A 20,238-nucleotide genomic window follows, 5' to 3' on the forward strand; every position below is an offset into this window, starting at 1 on the left:
TAGGGGTGGCCCAGCCCACAAGATGAAGCCTTGCGGGGCACGACTCTACTGGCGCTTCCCGCAAGACACCGGGTACACATCATTTTGGCTTTCATTAAGTACCTGTGAGATAACCTATTACCTGTCCACACTTAGCAAATAGGTTAGGCCTTTAATTACGTTGTCATTTAATCATCCAAAACCCACTAAAGGGCTAGATGCACCTTCAATCTCCCCCTTTTTGGTGATGGATGACAACTTGATTTAAGCTTACAAAAGAATATAAACATTTAAACTTTTGGGTTCAATGATTTATGAGAGGCTCCCCCTTAATATGTGCTTTTGATTAGAATTCACAAAATGACTTTAAATGTCAATTGCACATATTAAAACATATAGAAGACTCTACCTAAATCATTGCATCCGTATAACACCCCTGGTGTTACGAACTTGTTTAGCATCGCGATTTAGGCCTAAGTAAAAATTTACGAAACGAGTTTCTTGGATTTTTTATTTAAAACGTACTTGACACGATAAGCGAATTGTGTGTAACTTAGTTTCGTGGACTCAAATAAATGCTCAAGTTAAACCACGCCGTGCGTAGAAATATTTAGGAATATCGAACGATGATTCTGGCAAATGGTTTGTTCTATTAGATTAAGAATGAAAAGCAACTTTTATAAATAAAAAAATCCATTAATAAATAGAATGATATATATTTCTAGCCTTGGTTTAAGTGACATGTTTAAGTATAGACTCATTTTAGTCTTTGCAATAGGTTGGTAACATACCCGCGACAGCTGCCCATCTGGCCGTTTCATAAATTTACGTGGTTCTGTCCCTGCCGTGCACCGCCAAGTAACCACTGCCTCCATTGTCCTGTCAAACTGATAACCTTGTCGTGATGCCTCCGCGTTTACCATCAACGTCTCTATTTGCCTTTGCTTGTCTTGGCTTCTTTCTTTTCCTTCTACCAGACAAGTAGCTCAGAGCCATTACACCGGATCAAAGCACGTATGCAATCCTTATCGCGTACGCCGTAGCCCGCTGCCACTATGGCGTTCCAAGCTGGTCGAACCTCGCACTGCTTTCCTCCCTTTATTTTTTTGCTGCTTTGGTCTTGTCCTTGCCTACCTTGTTTGTCTCTACGGCCGTGGTCTTGTCCGTGCCAACCGGCACGTCCTGATGGCCACGCTGTGCCATGTGCGTTTGTTTCCTCACGGCGTTGATTGAAGGCTACTGAGCAGTGTGCTGCGTTTTCCCCCTCCTCCCTTTCTTTTCCTACTGTGCCGAGGAGGAGGCGCCCCTGTAGCCAGCATTGGCTTTATCTCTAGGCTACACTGCGTTCGTGTACTAGTGGAGGTCTTGTCTCGCGCTGTCCCTTCTCTCTTGCGTCCTTTTCTCTATGAGTGCCTTAATGAGGATTGGCCGGAAAGCTGCAGCTGCTGCTTTTTACTCGACACTGCTCTGTTCCACCTCTACTCCTCATGTTCACAACCCAGTGCATTTAACCAGGAGCAAGCCCCTCAATTTCTCTCATATCCCGACCTCCTTTTCTGTCTGCCACCACTTGGCCGCGGCTGCGCTAAGCCTCGACGAGCATCGACGCCTAGGCCTCGCCCTGTACCTCGGCACTGATGAGCGTGATGACTCCACGCCTCTTGCCTATCATGCCATAGCCACCTCGCACGATCGTGTGCAGGCGCTCAGCGCCACCCCTAGTTGCGTCGTGGCTGCACCACTACAGTAGCTTCGCTGCCGCTACCGCTTGCCTTGAGCCGCGTGTAGCTCCTCCAGCGCCGGTGCTCCCTGCTGCTCCACGGCTATCACCGCCTTTGCCCAAGACACATCGCTGGTTTGTTTGAACCCGCCTAACTATGCCGCCGCCTGGCCACTATGTGGGAGCACGCGCGCTCCTCGGTCCCGTGCTGGGTCTGCTGGTCATTGGCGCCCAGCTCCTGCTCGTCCTCCCCGCTCGCACGCTCTCTTTGTTCCTCTACCGACCTCCGACGCCGAGCAGCTATTGCCGCACCGCTCCATCTCCGGTGCCCACTGCCTGCCGCAAGCCATGGCCACGCTCGTAGGCTGCCGTGGGCCATCTCAGCTCTTGCCGTGGCCAGCCCATGGCCACATGGGTCCCCGTGCAGCCCGCCGATGGTTGATCCACCACCGCCGTGCCCTTCCCCGGCCCTGTCACTATTTCCACCATTGGCCAAGGCTCCCCGTCGGCCCTCTATTTTTTTAGGATGAAGCGAGGGTATAAATCCATGCAAATACTGTATACAGGGTCTTTACTGTTAAATACGTGACTCATGTGAATAGTGCACACTGGACTGATGGGTAGTTTTGAGAAAGTGCATGGCCCTTTTTGCATAAGTACATGCCCTCTCTGGTTCCTGGCTGCGTGGGCTAGCTGTTGGGCCGAGGCCTATGCGCCTGGGCCGCCGCGCCGCTGGGCCACGTGCGCTGCCCTGCCGGGCTGGCCTACCGCTGGATGCACACCTGGGCCACCCGCACCGTTGCCACATGCCCTGCTGGGCCGGTTGTGCCGCTTGGTTGGGCTGCTGACCGCACGCCGCGCCTGGGCCGGCCGAGTGCCAGTCTCGCATGGGCTGCGCGCGTGTCTACGGGTCAAACAGAGTCGCTGCCCCTTTTAGTTTTCTAAACGTATTTGTTAATTTAGTCTCAGAAATAGACTTGTAAAAATTGTAGTAAATAGTAGAAATATCATAAAAATGCCAAACCAGTTTTGTTGAGTCTCTAAAATCATGATCTACCTATTAGTATATTTTGTTCACATAATTTAATAATATTCTTGGAAGCTATATAATTAATTTAAGGTACTTAATATTGTAAAATACAAACTTGTAGGAGTTTCCATGATAAATTAGTAATATTGTTGAATCTAAAAATTGTACAGTAGGCTCCTAGCAATATTAGGTACTCACTATAATTTTTGTAGCTTCAGAATAATTAGTTGCTAGATAAATAATGATGCCCTATTTCGAATATAGATTAAATTGATAGAGTGAAATAAAGAAACACCTTGGGTTTATATAACTAAAATAATTATTGGGAAATAATGCCTTATTCGACAACATGGATACATAGACCAGCGTTAGAGCTATCTCGTTAGCTTGTGAGGTGTGATCGAGTTTCTAAGCATTCGGCTATCGTTGAATAATTACGTCTATGCATTTGCATCAATGCGTATCATATAGGTACGATGATGGATCAACGGATCAATTGAAGGGTGATTGGTAATCTGCAGATGGTATTCTCTCTAGGAGATGATGTGATGGGCTTTCTATTCAGATGATGGTGGATGATCTGATGATGCCAACACTAACTTTTTAATATATATCTTACCTAGGCAAGCCCCGATGCATAACACCTACTTTTCTGCAGTTTAAATTATATTTGTGCATTAAGTTTTAAGGAGTTGAATGACACCCACTTACATAAACATATCTTTATCCTATGAGTCTTACTAGTATGACATGATCGTGTAGATTGCTATGCTACAGGACTCTGGTAGAACTCGAGTGATTGTCTGTCACTCGCAAGAGATAGGAAATATATTACTGTATTATTATCACTTAAAAAATATAAATGGTGGAAAGGAAATTGGTCACCGGGCAGGGATATGGTTTGGGTATTGGTGAGTGTAAGAGGTTGTGTCGCCGTGGACGCAGGGCATAGCTTAGTTACACTATTTTCCTTGTCTATGTCGATTAAAGACCGATCATGCATAAGCCATCGAGGCAAGTCACAGACTTATTATCCCGAGTACATACTTGGGTATGGGCGCTTGGAATACTTGTTGCTCTCTTGTCGTGGGTTCTGGCTCTTTCCAGACTGACTCTCAGGGTTTCTTTTAGGTGGAGGAGGTCCTTGCACCACACTGAGTCCGAGACTCAGGTGCGGGGGCTTGGAGGTCTAGTTTGGATAGGGACCTAGGACCCTAGGACAGGAGAGTGATGGGTTGGTCCTGCTTTTGCCTTGGGTACAAGCGGGGCATGTGTTTTCGAGGTACCCAGCTGGGGGCAATGGTTTTTGCGAAACGTCGGGCGATTCGGTACGACTTGTTTTATGCCTAGCACCATAGTAAGAACTGAAAGATGGAAGATGGAAAGAAAAGGAAATCTGATTGTTTACCACCTGGTTGAAAGTAGTATAGGTGCTCATATAGAATGGTTAGTTAATGAACTAATACGGCTATTAATAAAAATCGAATATAAGGACACACGCTTAGTAATGCTTCCTACAAATGTAATAAACCCATAAGCCAGATAGCCTTGCATATCCTTGGAGTATTTTCTTTCCTCCTATCGGGTATGTCTTGCTGAGTACAATTGAGTACTCAGGGTTTTATTTCCCCTGTTGCAGGTGATAGGTGGATTCTAGAGCTGATCCTTATGTGTGGATACCTCTTGGTGGGCTGAACAAGGATTCTTTTACGCTGCGATCGTAGTTTTTATTTACAACTCTCACCAAATGCTTTTATAAATGAAATTTTCATAATCTGTTGTCGTAGTTTATATATCAATACTTCATCATGTCATGATTAGATATTCATTCTGCTATTATAATAATAAATATTATACTCTGATGTTGTATTAAAAGTGATGTAAGAAATGGTTAAGAATGATGTAAGCTTTATTCTCTCATTTGTGATCCTGATGGTAAAAATGTGGATTTTCAGGTTCTCCCCTGGGGTGTGCCCAATGGGACCATGTAATTTGGTGTGCTCCTTCGAGTGCTTAGTGTCTAATGGAAGACAAGCACTCCTGAGAGGCATTAGATTAGGCGGTTCCGCCACAGGTGGTATCAGAGCGCAAATGAGGAAATAAGGCTTCGAAAACCTTTTCTGAACTAAAATTTGACAACAAATTCTTTTCAAAAGTTAGGATGTTTGTATGCGAATTTATATAAGTAGCCCTATTACTATGGTTATGTATGCATGATAGATGGCACTCTGCTGACTTAGATAGGAGTAATCAATTTTTCTGTAGGTACACTGACTCGAGCATAGTTCGATAGTATCGATTAGCTACGGGGAGAGAACGCTGTGCCAAAAGTCTGAGAACGGTTGCCCTATATGTTGGCAATAGTGAAAGGACATATAGGATGTGCATTCATACATATCCTGTTTTTGCATTGTAGTGTCGTATTGCTTGCAGATACGCCATCCATAGGTGTCACGCGTGTCGTATTATGCACGACTGACTCATTCCTATTCTAGAGTTAGGTCTGCACTGTGGCTTTGTGACCCGCATTCACTTGTGGTTCACGCCGGTCATGACCCATGTCTCCTCAAACCTCTTTTCTACACTCTTGTCAGACCCTTACCCTGCAGTCGTACTAGTCAGTAATGGCGTCGTACGTCGCTCGCCTTGAACACATGGAAGTTGGTCGATTCGCTCATAGTGATCCCACACGGGAACCCTTGTGGACCACGCCAGGACCACTGAATGCTCCGCCTTTATAAGCAGAGTTTGGCTTAACCATTGGTACCATCACTCGGTGCACTTTAGCTCGCTTAGCTTTTTTCTTTTAGCAAGCTTTTCGCTCAGCCTTCCTCACCATCACCGCCAGAAATGGTAGGAGCCTAGGTTAGTAGCTACTACCTAAACATTGAGGGTTTTCCCAAAATCTTGCATGCCACCCTACAAAAGCTCAGAGTCAAAGATCGTCCCGAGTATGAGGGCCATGAGTATGAGAAGCATGGCAGCGATTGGTGTGAGGTTACCGTTTACATCAGGAAGAGTGAAGAGTTCCCCGACCTCACTAAAGCCTAGAGTGTGACCACAATCGGGTTTCGCTTCGTCGACATCTACCAGGTTGTGGCCCGCAAAGCCTTGCAGCACCTCTGCCAGATCTATGAAGAGTCCATTGCCCGTACCCCCATAAGGTTCTTTCCACCCTTGGATAAGAATCAGCGGGCATGGAAGGCTCGCATGGAGGCCTTGCAAGGGCGAGATGCGCAAGAGGACAGTCCAACTGTGGTGCACTTGACCACGTACCTGCTTGCTTTGGATGAGTAGTATGACCAGCAAGCCTTAGAGCTGAGGGCGTGCCTTCGGCGTGCTGAGGAAGCCAAGGCCTTCAACCGGATGCTCTAGGTGCAGCTCGCCGAAGCGCATGCCAGTGCTGCAGCTGCTGAGAGCCGGGAAACTACCATGTCAGAAGCCCTAAAGGAGGCTGAAGATCGACATGTCCATCAGCTAGGTGAGGCCTATCTGTTCACTAGGGCCAAGCGGAGGAGCTGGTTGATGAAAGTCAGGATGCCCTGATCTTGGAGGGGATCCCTATCCACCCACCTAAAAGAAGGAGAATCGGTGATGCAGAACCGCCAACACCTCCAACTTTGGAAGTGTTAGAAGTAAAACCCTTGATTCCTCTCACTCAACCAGTGCCAAGAGAACATGCAGATCCATATCCTGGGCAGTAGAAGAATCCACCGAGCCTAAGAATGAAGATGCGTGGCTAGAGTAGCTTAGTTGTCTTAGGATGCTGTACCTATAGTAGTAGTGCTTGTTGTCGCTGTTCTCTTGTATTGTACTCTTGCCATTGTTGTCGTCTGTAGTTGTTGAGATTGTCCGACCGTAGGTGAATGCTGTATCATGAATGTGAGCCTGAATGCCTGTACGCTGTACCCGTATAAGATCGTTGGAATGTGTATTTTGTTTATTTCGCTGTGTTTATTGCGTTCATTTACCTTAAGTTTTGTTAGATGTGCTTAAAGTTTAAAAGGCGATGTTAAGAGGGTTATAAGAGAAGTTGCCATTCAGATATCAGCAAACCAGTCATGAGTGGATAATATTGGACACTATATCGACTAATTGTGGATGTCCTAGTAGAACACTTGAATCTCTTTAAAAACAAATCCGCCATTAGATTTGAATTCCTTGTCCCTTGTTGTGAAGAGAACCCTTGTTGTTTGAATTTTCCCTTGCAATACTCCTCTTATTCTGTGGTCTATGACCCCACTACCTTCATGGCAAGTAAGTTGGTAATAGTTGCCTGGTTAATAGCTTATGGTGCCACGACGAAACCAAGGGCTCCATGTGGAACAGCTGCCACATGGTGATGCTACTCGGCACGCACTGGTATCGAGGTTATTGATCAAGTACCTTTACCAAGTTACACCGCCATACCACTTTTGCTACAAAAATATTCTCCTTAAAAATATTTAGGTATTCAAATGGGAAATCCACAATGGGTTGATAAAATAGTGTTCTCTCAAAGTAAACAAGAGGAGGTGGTTTTGGAGGAAGAAAGTACGACATGGTCTTAGTTTACATGAAAGACGGATGTGGTCGAGTAAAGGAAAGAAAAAGAAGAGTAGTAAGGAAAGTTAGCCATGAATAGTCAGGAGTAATTATAAAAGCCTGAGTGGATGTCATGTCCCAAACCCTGTGTTTAGTTGACCGTGCTACGCATGCTGGGTCGTTTCACGGTGTGCCTTGCGAACGTTGTCTGTATCGGGTCCTTAGCTCCATGTTCTCGCGTGGCCGCGGCATCGGGCCACACTTGTCGTCCTTGTGCACTGTGCATTTCTCCTTTTCCCAGCATCCAGTCGGCCCTCAACTCTCATGCCTCATCCCTGTATCGGACCCCCTTCCTCTCCTTCCTTTCTTCTTTTGTGAACATGGTCGCCCGCATGCCTGCCTCATCGAGCGGACCCCTCCCCCTCTCCTCTCCTTTATTTTCCCCTCTGTCGTTTGCGCAGGAAGCGCACCATGTCTGACCTTATCTCCACTGCATGTCCCATCTGTGTACCTCATCCATGTCGTCTCCACTCCTGGTTCGTTGCTCCCCACCTCCGTTCACCTCTATAAAATACCCTTAGTCCTTGCTCTTCTTCTTCATCCCATTCCCTCACATTCGGAGCAGAGCTATGGGATTCAGTCATCACTCATGGAATTAGGTTCATCAGTCTGAGGTGATGGTGTAATCTGAGGAGAAGAAAGGATCTAGTTTTCAAAGAAGTTCAAGTTCCCTTGGCTAGTTTGGTCTTAGGGTTCACAATGTTTGAGTTCTAGCAGTCTTGTTTCTGGATCTGTTGGTGCTATGCCATGTTTTGGATAATCATTATCTTGTTGTTTCTCCATTGTCCTCATCTATCTCGACTTCTAGATTAAGTCTCGGTTGTACCAGGTTGCCTTTAACCATGTATCTCTAAATCCCCGTGTGGCTTAGCATTTGAAGTCGTGTGATCTTTCGTGTAATTCCTGATCTACGGAATGTAATCGTGTTTTCCCCTTTTTTGGTTCTAGCTTCGAATCTCGGGACGAGATTCTTTTTAAGGGGGGTTGGTTGTAACACCCCTGGTGTTATGAACTTATTTAGCACCGCGATTTAGGACTAAGTAAAAATTTATGAAACAAGTTTCACGGATTTTTGATTTAAAACGTACTCGACATGATAAGCGAATTCTGTGTAACTTAGTTTCGTGGACTCAAATAAATGCTCAAGTTAAACCACGCCATGCGTAGAAATATTTAGGAATGTCGAACGATAATTCTGGCAAATGGTTTGTTCTCTTAGATTAAGAATGAAAAGCAACTTTTATAAATAAAATAAAAATCCATTAATAAATAGAATGATATATATTTATAGCCTTGGTTTAAGTGACATGTTTAAGTATAGACTCGTTTTAGTCTTTGGAATAGGTTGGTAACGTACCCGCGACAGCTGCCCGTCTAGCTGTTTCATAAATTTATGTGGTTTTGTCCCTATCGTGCACCACCGAGTAACCACTGCCTCCGTTGTCCTGTCAAACTGATAACCTTGTCGTGCTGCCTCCATGTTTACCATCATCGTCTCTATCTACCTTTGCTTGTCTCGGCTTCTTTCTTTTCCTTCTACCAGACAAGCAGCATAGAACCATTACACCGGAGCCAAAGCATGTACGCAATCCTTGTCGCGTACGCCATAGCCCGCTGCCACCGTAGCATTCCAAGCTGGCCGAACCTCACATTGCTCTCCTCCCTTTATTTTTCTACTGCTTCGGTCTTGTCCTTGCCTACCTTGTTTGTCTCTATAGCCGTGGTCTTGTCCATGCCAACCGGCACGTCCTGATGGCCACGCTGTGCCACGTGCGTTTGTTTCCTCACGGCGTTGATTGAAGGCTGCTAAGCCATGCGCTGCTTTTTCCCCTTCCTCCCTTTCTTTTCCTATTGTGCCAAGGAGGAGGCGCCCCTGCTGCCTACCTTGGCTTTATCTCTAGGCTACACTGCGTTCGCGAACTAGTGGAGGTCTTGTCTCGCGCTATCCCTTCTCTCTTGCGTCCTTTTCTTTATGAGTGCCTTAATGAGGATTGGCCGGAATGCTACAGCTGCTGCTTTTTACTCAGCACTGCTCTGTTCCACATTTGCTCCTCATGTTCACAACCCAGTGCACTTAACCAGCAGCGAGCCCCTCAGCTTCTCTCATATCCCAACCTCCTTTTCTATCCACCACCACTTGGCCGTGGCTGCGCCAAGCCTCGACGAGCACCGGCGCCTTGGCCTCGCCCTGTACCTTGGCACCGATGAGCGCGACGACTCTGCACCCCTTGCCTAGCATGCCATAGCCGCCTTGCGTGAGCGCACGCAGGCACTCAGCGCCACCCCCGGGTGCGCCGTGGCTGTACCACTGTAGTAGCTTCGCCGCCGCCGCCGCTGCCGCTTGCCTTGAGCCACGCGCAGCTCCTCTAGCGCCAGTGCTCCCTGCTGCTCCACGGTCATCACCACCGTTGCCCGAGCCACATCACTGGTTCATCCGCACCTACCTAACTACGCCGCCACCCGGCCACTGCACACGAGCACGCGCGCTCCTCGATCCCGTGCTGGGTCTACTGCTCATCGGCACCCAGCTCCTGCTCATCCTCCCCGCTCGCTTGCTCTCTCTGTTCCTCTAATGACCTCCTACGCCGAGCAGCTGTTGCTGCACCACTCCATCTCCGGTGCCCACTGCCCGCCGTAAGCCATGGCCGCGCCCATAGGCTGCCGTGGGCTAGCTTGGCTCTTACCGTGGCTAGCCTGTGGCCGCGTGGGTCCCCGTGCGGCTCGCCGGCAGTTGATCCACCGCCGTCGTGCCCTTCCCTGGCCCCATCACCATTTCTGCCACTGGCCAAGGCTCCCCGTCGGCCCTCTATTTTTGAGGATGAAGCGAGGGTATAAATCCAAGCAAATACTTTATACAGGGTCTTTACTATTAAATATGTGACTCATGCGAATAGTGCATGCTGGACTGATGGGTAGTTTCGAGAAAGTGCAGGGCCCTTTTTGCTTAAGTACATGCCCTCTCTGGTTCCTGGCTACATGGATCGGCTGTTGGTCCGAGGCCTGCATGCCTGGGCCGCCGCGCCGCTAGGCCATACGTGCTGCACTGTCGGGCCGACTGCGCCTTTATCGCGTGCCCTGCTGGGTCGGTTGTGCCGCTCGGTTGGGCCGCTGACCGCACGCCGTGCCTGGGCCGGCCGAGTGCCAGTTTTGCATGGGCCATGCGCGTGTCTACGGGCGGAACCGAGTCGCTGCCCCTTTTAGTTTTCTAAAAGTATTTGTTAATTTAGTCTCAGAAATAGACTTGTAAAAATTGTAGTAAATAGTAGAAAAATCATAAAAATGCCAAATCAGTTTTGTTGAGTCTCTAAAATCTTGATCTATCTATTAGTATATTTTGTTCACATAATTTGGTAATATTCTTGGAAGCTATATAATTAATTTAAGGTACTTAATATTGTAAAATACAAACTTGTAGGAGTTTCCATGATAAATTGGTAATATTGTTGAATCTAAAAATTGTACAGTAGGCTCCTAGCAATATTAGGTACTCACTATAATTTTTGTCGCTTTAGAATAATTAGTTGCTAGATAAATAATGATGCCCTATTTCGAATAAAGATTAAATTGATAGAGTAAAATAAAGAAACACCTTGGATTTATATAACTAAAATAATTATTGAGAAATAACGCCTTATTCAACAACATGGATACGTAGACCAGCGTTAGAGCTATTTCGTTAGCTTATGAGGCGTGATCGAGTTTCTAAGCATTCGGCTATTGTTGATTAATTACGTCTATGCATTTGCATCAATGCATATCATATAGGTACGATGATGGATCAACGGATCAATTGAAGGATGATTGGGAATCTACAGATGGTATTCTCTCCTGGAGATGATGCAATGGGCTTTCTATTCAGATGATGGTGGATGATCTGACGATGCCGACACTAACTTTTTAATATATATCTTACTCAGGCAAGCCCCGGTGCATAACCCCTACTTTTCTACAATTTAAATTATATTTGTGCATTAAGTTTTAAGGAGTTGAATGAAACCCACTTGCATAAAAATATTTTTATCCTATGAGTCTTACTAGTATGACAGGATTGTGTAGATTGCTATGCTACAGGACTCCGGTAGAACTCGAGTGATTGCCTGTCACTCGCGAGAGATAGAAAATATATTACTGTATTATTATCACTTGAAAAATATAAATGGTGGAAAGGAAATTGGTGACCGGGCAGGGATATGGTTTGGGTATTGGTGGGTGTAAGAGGTTGTGTCACCGTGGACGTGGGGCATAGCTTAGTTACACTATTTTCCCTGTCTGTGTCGATTAAGGACCGGTCGTTGCATAAGCCATCGAGGCAAGTCATAGACTTATTATCCCAAGCACATACTTAGGTATGGGTGCTTGGAGGACTTGTTGCTCTCTTGTCGTGGGTTCCGGCTCTTTCCGGACAGACTGTCAGGGTTTCTTTTTGGAGGAGGAGGTCCTTACACCACACTGAGTCTAGGACTCAGGTGCGGGGGCTTGGAGTCCTAGTTTGGATGGGAACCTAGGACCCTAGGATAGGAGAGTGATGGGTTGGTCCTACTTGTGCCTTGGGTACAAGCGGGGCATGTGTTTTTAGGGTACCCAGCTGGGGCATTGGTTCACGAATCGTCGGGCGATCCGGTACGGCTTGTTTCAAGCCTAGCACCGTAGTAAGAACTGAAAGATGGAAGATGGAAAGAAAAGGAAATCTGATTGTTTATCACCTACTTGAAAGTAGGATAGGTGCTTACATAGAATGGTTAGTTAATGAACTAATGCAGCTATTAATAAAAATTGAATATAAGGACGCACACTTAGTAATGCTTCCTGTAAATGCAATAAACCCACAAGCTAGATAGCCTTGCATATCCTTGGAGTCTTTTCTTTCCTCCTGTCGGGTAAGTCTTGCTGAGTATAATTGAGTACTCAGGGTTTTATTTCCCCTGTTGCAGGTGACAGGTGGATGCTAGAGCTGACCCGTGTAATTTGGTGTTCTCCTTCGAGTGCTTAGTGTCTAATAGAAGACGAGCACTCCTAGGAGGCATTAGATTAGACGGTTCTACCACAATCCGTGCGGTGCATGTGTGTGTGACAAAGTAAAACCGTGATGCATATGACAAGATATATCACACAAGAATAAATATAAAGGCATCACATCAAATATTTTCATTCTAGCATGCATAGTCCTTATGAAAATAAATATAACACATGTATTTCACACATAGCACTCATTACACATTTTCTCAAGTCCACAAGCCACTAATATAATAAATAAAGATCATGTCTCAAGAGATACATAGATAAAACATAAGTAAGTCTCATCTTAAACTCAAGATATACATCAATGAAGCTCAAAAACTGAAAAGAAGCTAAAGCTACAACCTGCAGTACATATCTTTAGGTACAAAGATAAGCAAATGAAACAAATATCCTAAAGCTTTAATCAGTCTCTCTCCCCCTTTGTCATCTATCACTGAAACAACCCTGATTTCCGCGATGGGAAATCCACAGAGTCGAAGTGTAATAAGACCGTGGTAGATCGTATTACCCAAATTCCAGTCGATGATCACATCCATACATCGATAATATTAGAGTACAAATAGTGCGGAATTACATAAATTATTACATCGTCGCATTGGCAGAATCAAAAGTAGCATTCATTCAGAACAGCTTGAAGATAAGATCGCCAAACTCGAGCGTAGGAACGAATCCCTCAACCATCAAACTCCTTGGAGCTATACTCCTCAGCAGAACCTATATGCTAAAATTTATCAGTACGATTTGTACTAGCCACTCCCAACCCTATGAGCGTTGCTTTATGGTAATTGGATGCAAGTCGGATATATTCAAAAGGAACCTATAAGGCTGGGGTTTCCTATGTATTAGCATATCAAGTATATAATAGTATAGTCGGGTTTTAACACCATTACCACACCCATTCCACCCCATTCCCATTCCAGAGCCAGGTTTCGATCCTGGGATCGATATACCACCATCTCCACACCTTCACCATACCATAACCATACCATCACTCAGTCGACAGGCCAACTCCCTCTCGGCACTGTCTCAAGGCCCATAGCCCCTGGCTACGACCGAACACTCACTCCCTGGGGGAAGAAGAGAAGGACTCATCTCATATCTAGTTTAAGCGAAACCCAGGAAAGGTCCATAGCCGACAAGTCGGCACATGTATCGATCGATCAACCATACACTCTGCAGAGGTTTTACATAACCACAAGATCCGAGTTCCTCGCTGACCATCGTCAACTGGGCTGATTCTGGCCGCTTGCTAGCCTAGGATAATGCCACTCTACCATTCAGCCCTGGTACACCCCAAGTCTGGTCTGGGGTGGCTTAAACTGTGAGTCATGAGCCGGGTCCACAAGGTCTCCATGAAGTCTCAGAAGGGTGTGGGGGAAATCCTCCGCGCCCCGTACCTCCCTTGCACTGTCCGCTATCAACCTAGCAGTAGTGCCAATATCCTACCAAGTAGTCCGGTCGTCCCGCACCATATAGGGCGAGTGGTACGTAAGGCTTCCCGATGAATCTGAGTACTAGTAAGTCCTTAGGGATGACCAAGCCAGAATGTCTTCATCAGGGTTTCCATTTACCGTGCCACCACAGCACCTCCGCCCTGTGCTCCACCCATCACAGGTTCACACCCAGGGCCACCTCATATTCCATTTACCCACCACAGGTATCCATTCTAGGGGTGCCCAGGTAGCACCCCATGGTAAGACTTGCCCTAGGCTCGTCGTATACTCCAGCTTGGTCGACACAACCCTCACCCTCCACGCACCCAAGTCACCCACGCAGCACTCTCCCCATAGTCCAGATAACACCAGTTTCCACCACGCATCCATGTAGTGCATGCATAGTAGAAGTAATAAGCAATGAAATATAGTAGCAAGTGTGTGACTAGCCTATCAGCTGGGTGAGCAGGGGCAAGGTTGTGTCAAGGTAAAGGCCATCAAGGAAGCATACTACCATGCAAGTCCTATCATAGCATGATTATAACAACAAGGTAGAGCAATAGCAGTTCTATGATTGCCATGCGTAATAGGTGCTACGAAATTGGGTGGGATGTGGCACCTTCAGTGTAGTCGTCTCCGTACTCCTCATGGTACTCACGATCCTCGTTCGTCAGGTTCTCCTCCGAGTCTGCAAATGATCGTATTATAGTCGTGTTAGCGACATCTATAAAGTAGCACAAAGAAGCAATGAAAATCCAAAAGAGCCAAATGCACTAAATCATGGGTTCATTGTGTAGAGCTCGATTTTAGATGAATTTCGGTCCAGGTTTCATATTTTCCTGAGGTCGTATGAATTAGTTATGAATTTCCGAAGATTAAATCTATTTGGCTGGTAAGGTGGTCGGAGTGGTCGCCGAGGTCCTCGATGCTGGCGTGGTCTCAATTTTGGCATGACGTCAGCATGGCATCATTAGAGCTATACTATGGCTGACAGGTGGGTCTAGAGTCTCTGTGTCGCTGACATGTGGGCCCTGGTCAACGACCAACGTTGACCGGTCAATGGTCAATATAGGCCGGGCCCAATCTGGGCCGGTTGAGCCTGGATATGGACTGAGCTTCGGCCCGCCTTGTGGCGCGCGCTGGTGTAGCCACGTCGTCTCACTGGGCCACTTAACGGGCCGTGGTCCACGGGCACAGGTGAGGCGCGGTTCATGGTGGTCTCGGCAAGCGAAGCCTTGGTGGTCTCGATGGTCTCGGCAAGCGAGACAGAGTCTCAGTGGTCTCGGCAATGGTGGTCTTGGCGAGCGAGATGGAGTCATGGTGGTCTCGGCATGTGGTCTCGGCGAGCGAGATGGAGTCTCAATGGTCTCGGCATGTGGTCTCTGCATGTGGTCTCTGCATGTGGTCTCTGCATGTGGTCTCTGCATGTGGTCTCGACAGGTGGTCTCTGCATGTGGTCTCGGCATGTGGTCTCTGCATGTGGTCTCTGCATGTGGTCTCTGCATGTGGTCTCGGCGAGCGAGATGGAGTCACGGTGGTCTCGGCATGTGGTCTCTGCGAGCGAGACGGAGTCACGGTGGTCTCGGCATGTGGTCTCTGCATGTGGTCTCTGCATGTGGTCTCTACATGTGGTCTCTGCATGTGGTCTCTGCATGTGGTCTCTGCATGTGGTCTCTACATGTGGTCTCTACATGTGGTCTCTGCATGTGGTCTCTACATGTGGTCTCTGCATGTGGTCTCTGCATGTGGTCTCTACATGTGGTCTCTGCATGTGGTCTCTGCATGTGGTCTCTACATGTGGTCTCTACATGTGGTCTCTGCATGTGGTCTCTGCTTGTGGTCTCTACATGTGGTCTCTGCATGTGGTCTCTACATGTGGTCTATACATGTGGTCTCTACATGTGGTCTCTGCATGTGGTCTCTACATGTGGTCTCTGCATGTGGTCTCGTGCTCGTGGCCAAGGGGGTTGTGGCTGACTATCATCGACTTGGTCTACGTGGCTATCTTCCAGTCATCACGATGATGCTCTACGGCTACGTTCCAGTCTAGCGAGGTGGTTGGGTGAGCCGGTGGTGGCTGCGCCATGGTGGCGGCGTCATGAGTGCGGCATGCGTGTGCTCGGCTACGGCGTCCATGGGGCTAGGAGGGGTCTATGGTGTGGTTGTGGATGCTATGCTTGTGTATCCAAAGGCCGGAGGTGGCCTTGGCCTACGCGCTCACGGTGTGGAGCGCCATGGCCGGAATAGCAGAGTCCGGCGGCGAGCAGAGGAAAATCGGGCGCTCACCGTAGGTGTCGTGGGAGATAGGATGGCGATGCAGTGGAGGGTCGTGGCTGTGTAGAGGTGATGCAGTGCCGTGCTGAGTAGCTACGTCGATGTAGCTGATCGGGGCGGCGCTCCTGGCTCCAGCGAGGTGCGGTTCCGCTTCTCTCTTCTTGCTCCGGCAGTGACGTCCTTCTCCGCGCCTCTCCTTCTCCTCTCGTCCCTCGGCTTAGTGTGTTAGTGCGGACCGCACGGTGGTGGCGAGGTGTGGTGAATGGGGGCTAGGGCTCGGGGTCCTCATTTTATAAGCCGAGCTCCATGCTCATCCATGGCGGATGGCAGAACGGCTGGTGATGCGATGAGCGCATCGGACGGCTCTCGTGCACGGGGGCGGTTGCGTGGGCGCGGCGCTAAGGTGGGGGATAGGGTCATGCAATGTGCGTGACCCTAGGCCCGCGTCTGCTGCTTTGGTCGGGGCTCAGTCGAGAGGTGAGGCTGGCATGGGGAAGAAGATGATCCTGTAGCTGGGCGGCTGACAGAGGGGGTCCCATCTGTCATCTTGTCCTGATGCGGCGGCAGTGCGGTGCATGACGGCTGACGGGCGGGTCTGGCTCGTCAGCGGCGTGCATGTACGAGCAGCGATGCTAGGCTGGCTGGCTAGGCCGGTCGAGGCAGGCTGGGCTGAGCTGCTGCCTCCCACTTCTTACATTTTGTATTATGTTACACATCTCTCATGTATATAAATCAAAGTGGCCTACTTCACCTCTGATAAAATGTTCCATGGTGATAAACATTGGTCAAAGTATTTATTGGGATATTAATCCCATATTAGTTCATTTATTCATAAACACATACTTGTTAGCTTTTATTAATCAACACATAAATCAAATAAAATCCAAATCACCATGTTGAATATAAAGCAACTTAATGTATGCTATGTGGTAAAATAAATTCTAGGTGATGAGGTGAGATACTCGTGCCAGTCATATAGGTTTAGTTAGTGCAAGGTTAGGGGTTTTCCTACATGCCACATCATCACTCAAGGGTTTTAAAGAAAGAAAATTTTTGTAGTTGGGATTTTTGGTGTGTGGATTTGTGGGTTGTTACAGTCCTACCCCCTTAACAAAATCTCGTCCTCGAGATTAAAGTGTAACGTACTCTTCAAAGAGGTAAGGATATCATAGCCGGAGGTCAGACTCTTTCTCCCATGTTGCTTCCCTCTCAGTGTGGTTGCTCCATTGGTTCTTGCACATAGGAATAGTCTTGCTTCGGGTCTCTTTGGTATCTCTGCCCAGAATTCTGATAGGATGTTCTTTATACTCAAGAGTATCTTGCATGTCAAGTGTATCAGTTGGAACTGCTTCATTGGGCACTCTCAAACACTTGTGTAGCTGTGAGACATGGAATACGGGATGTACTCCTGCCAATTCCTTGGGTAGCTCAAGCTTGTAAGCGAGCTTTCCAATTCTCTTGCAAATCTTGTATGGGCCAACAAATCTAGGGGCAAGCTTTCCTTTCACATGGAATTTGACAGTTCCACGTAGCGGGGATACCTTGAGATAAACAAAATCTCCCACACTGTACTCAAGTTCTCTTCTTCTTTTGTCAGCATAGCTCTTGTATCGACTTTGAGCAATTCTCAAATTCTCTCTTACTTGGGCAACTCCTTCTTCGGCATCTTGAATCTTAGCGGAGTCGAAGAACGACCTTTCTCCCGGTTGGGACCACATCAAAGGTGTCTTACACGGTCTGCCATACAGAGCTTCAAAAGGTGACATCTTGATGCTGGCTTGGTAGCTGTTGTTGTAAGAGAACTCTGCATAGGGTAAGCATTTCTCGCAGTCAGAGCCATAATTTAGTACACTAGCGCGAAGCATGTCTTCTAAGATCTGATTTACTCGTTCTGTCTGTCCATCTGTCTGAGGGTGATAAGCGGTACTGAACTCAAGTTTGGTTCCAATAGACTTGTGCAGAGCTTCCCAGAATCGGGACACAAACTAAGGACCATGATCAGATACAATACTAGAGGGAGCTCCATGCAATCTGAGGATATGCTCAACATATAGATCCGCTAACTTTTCGGCATCAGTCTTGGTCTTAACGGGTACAAAGTGAGCAACTTTGGTCAAGCGGTCAACAATCACCCAAATGGAATCATTGCCTTTCTGTGAACGGGGTAATCCAACTATGAAATCCATGGATATGCTCTCCCATTTCCACTCGGGAACGTCAAGAGGCTTCAACAATCCTGCAGGCCTTTGATGTTCAGCCTTGACTCTATTACAGGTGTCACATCGTGCCACATGTCATGCAATGTCCATCTTCATACCTTTCCACCAAAAATGTTTCTTCAAGTCTTGATACATCTTTGAACCTCCAGGGTGAATACAGTACTTAGAATCATGAGCTTCTAACAGAATTTCTTCTTGTAGTGCTAGATCGGAAGGTACATAGATTCTGTCCTTGAACCAGATGGTTCCTTGCTCATCTTCATGGTGGTTGGTCTTGTAGCCTAGTTTCATCAGACCACGGAGATACTCGCTCCCCTCACAATCCTTCTGAGCTTGACGGATGCGATCTATGAGATCATACTGTATGCGAAGCTCATTCAACAAGCCATGTGGTAGTATCTCAAGTTGGAAATCATCAATCTCTTCATTGAGTTAGGTTGTACGGATTTTGTGATCAAAGCGTGACAGTAACTCTTGCGACTGAGAGCATCTACAACTACGTTAGCTTTACCTGGATGATAATGAATTTCTAGGTCATAGTCCTTGATCAATTCTAGCCATCGGCGTTGCCTCATATTCAGATCTTCTTGAGTGAAAAAGTACTTCAAGCTCTTATGATCGGTGTAGATATCACACTTGTTGCCTATCAAATAGTGCCTCCAGATCTTCAAGGCATGTACAACTGCTGCTAACTCAAGGTCATGAGTAGGGTAACGGTCCTTATGTTCTTTCAACTGTCGAGAAGCATAAGCTATCACTTTTCCATCTTGCATCAATACACAGCCAAGTCCTTGACGGGATGCATCACAATAGACCACAAAATCTTTGCTGATATCAGGCAATGCTAGCACAGGAGTTGTGGTAAGCTTCAGTTTCAATTCCTAGAAGCTTTGCTTGCACTTGGGCATCCATTCAAACTCCTTGGTCTTCTTTAGAAGGTTGGTCATTGGACGGGCTATCTTAGAAAAGTTCTCGATGAATCGGCGGTAATATCCAGCCAATCCCAAGAAACTCCTGATTTCTATCACATTACGGGGTTGATCCCATTCTTTTACAGCTTCAATCTTGGCTGGGTCAACAGCTACACCTTCAGCTAATAGTACATGGCCTAGGAAGGCAACTTCCTGTAGCCAAAACTCACATTTGCTGAACTTTGCGTAGAGCTATGTTGGGCTAGTTTCTCAAGTACAGTTCCTAGATGATGTTCATGTTCTTCAGCGGTGGATGAGTAGTCAAGAATGTCATCAATGAATACTACCACGAACCTATCCAGTTCATCCATGAAAACCTTATTCATCATGTTCATGAAGTATGCGGGAGCATTTGTGAGTCCAAAGGACACCACAGTGAACTCAAACTACCCATACCTAGTCACGAAAGCTGTCTTCGGGATGTCACCCTCTCGAATCTTCATCTGATGATAGCCAGATCTGAGATCAATCTTAGAGAAATACTTGCACCTCTAAGCTGATCAAGCAAATCATCAATCCTTGGAAGGGGGTACTTGTTCTTGATGGTAACTACGTTCAAGTTCCGGTAATCAATGCACATTCTCATTGAGCCATCTTTCTTCCTAACAAACAGAACAGGGGATCCCCAGGGTGAAGCACTGGGTCTGATATATCCCTTCGAGATGAGCTCATCAAGTTGTTTCTTGAGCTCAACTAGTTCATCAACTAACATGCGATAAGGTCTTTTGGCAATGGGTCCCTGTTCCCGGCAAAAGATCAATGATGAACTCTACATCATGGTCTGGTGGCATACCCGGTAATTCTGCAGGGAATACATCAGGGTAGTCTCTGACCACAGGCACATCATGAATTGTCTTCTCCTCTTTTTGAGATTCTAAACTTGCTTTCAGGGCACATAGGATAGAGGTGGATTTTCCAGACTAGGGTTCACATCTAACAACTTGGCCTGATGGATGGGTCACTTGGACGTATCTAGGTGAACATGATATGATACCTCGGTGAATGGTTA

This window comes from Miscanthus floridulus, chromosome 18 (assembly GCF_019320115.1).
Source record: "Miscanthus floridulus cultivar M001 chromosome 18, ASM1932011v1, whole genome shotgun sequence".
Classification (NCBI taxonomy): Eukaryota; Viridiplantae; Streptophyta; class Magnoliopsida; order Poales; family Poaceae; genus Miscanthus; species Miscanthus floridulus.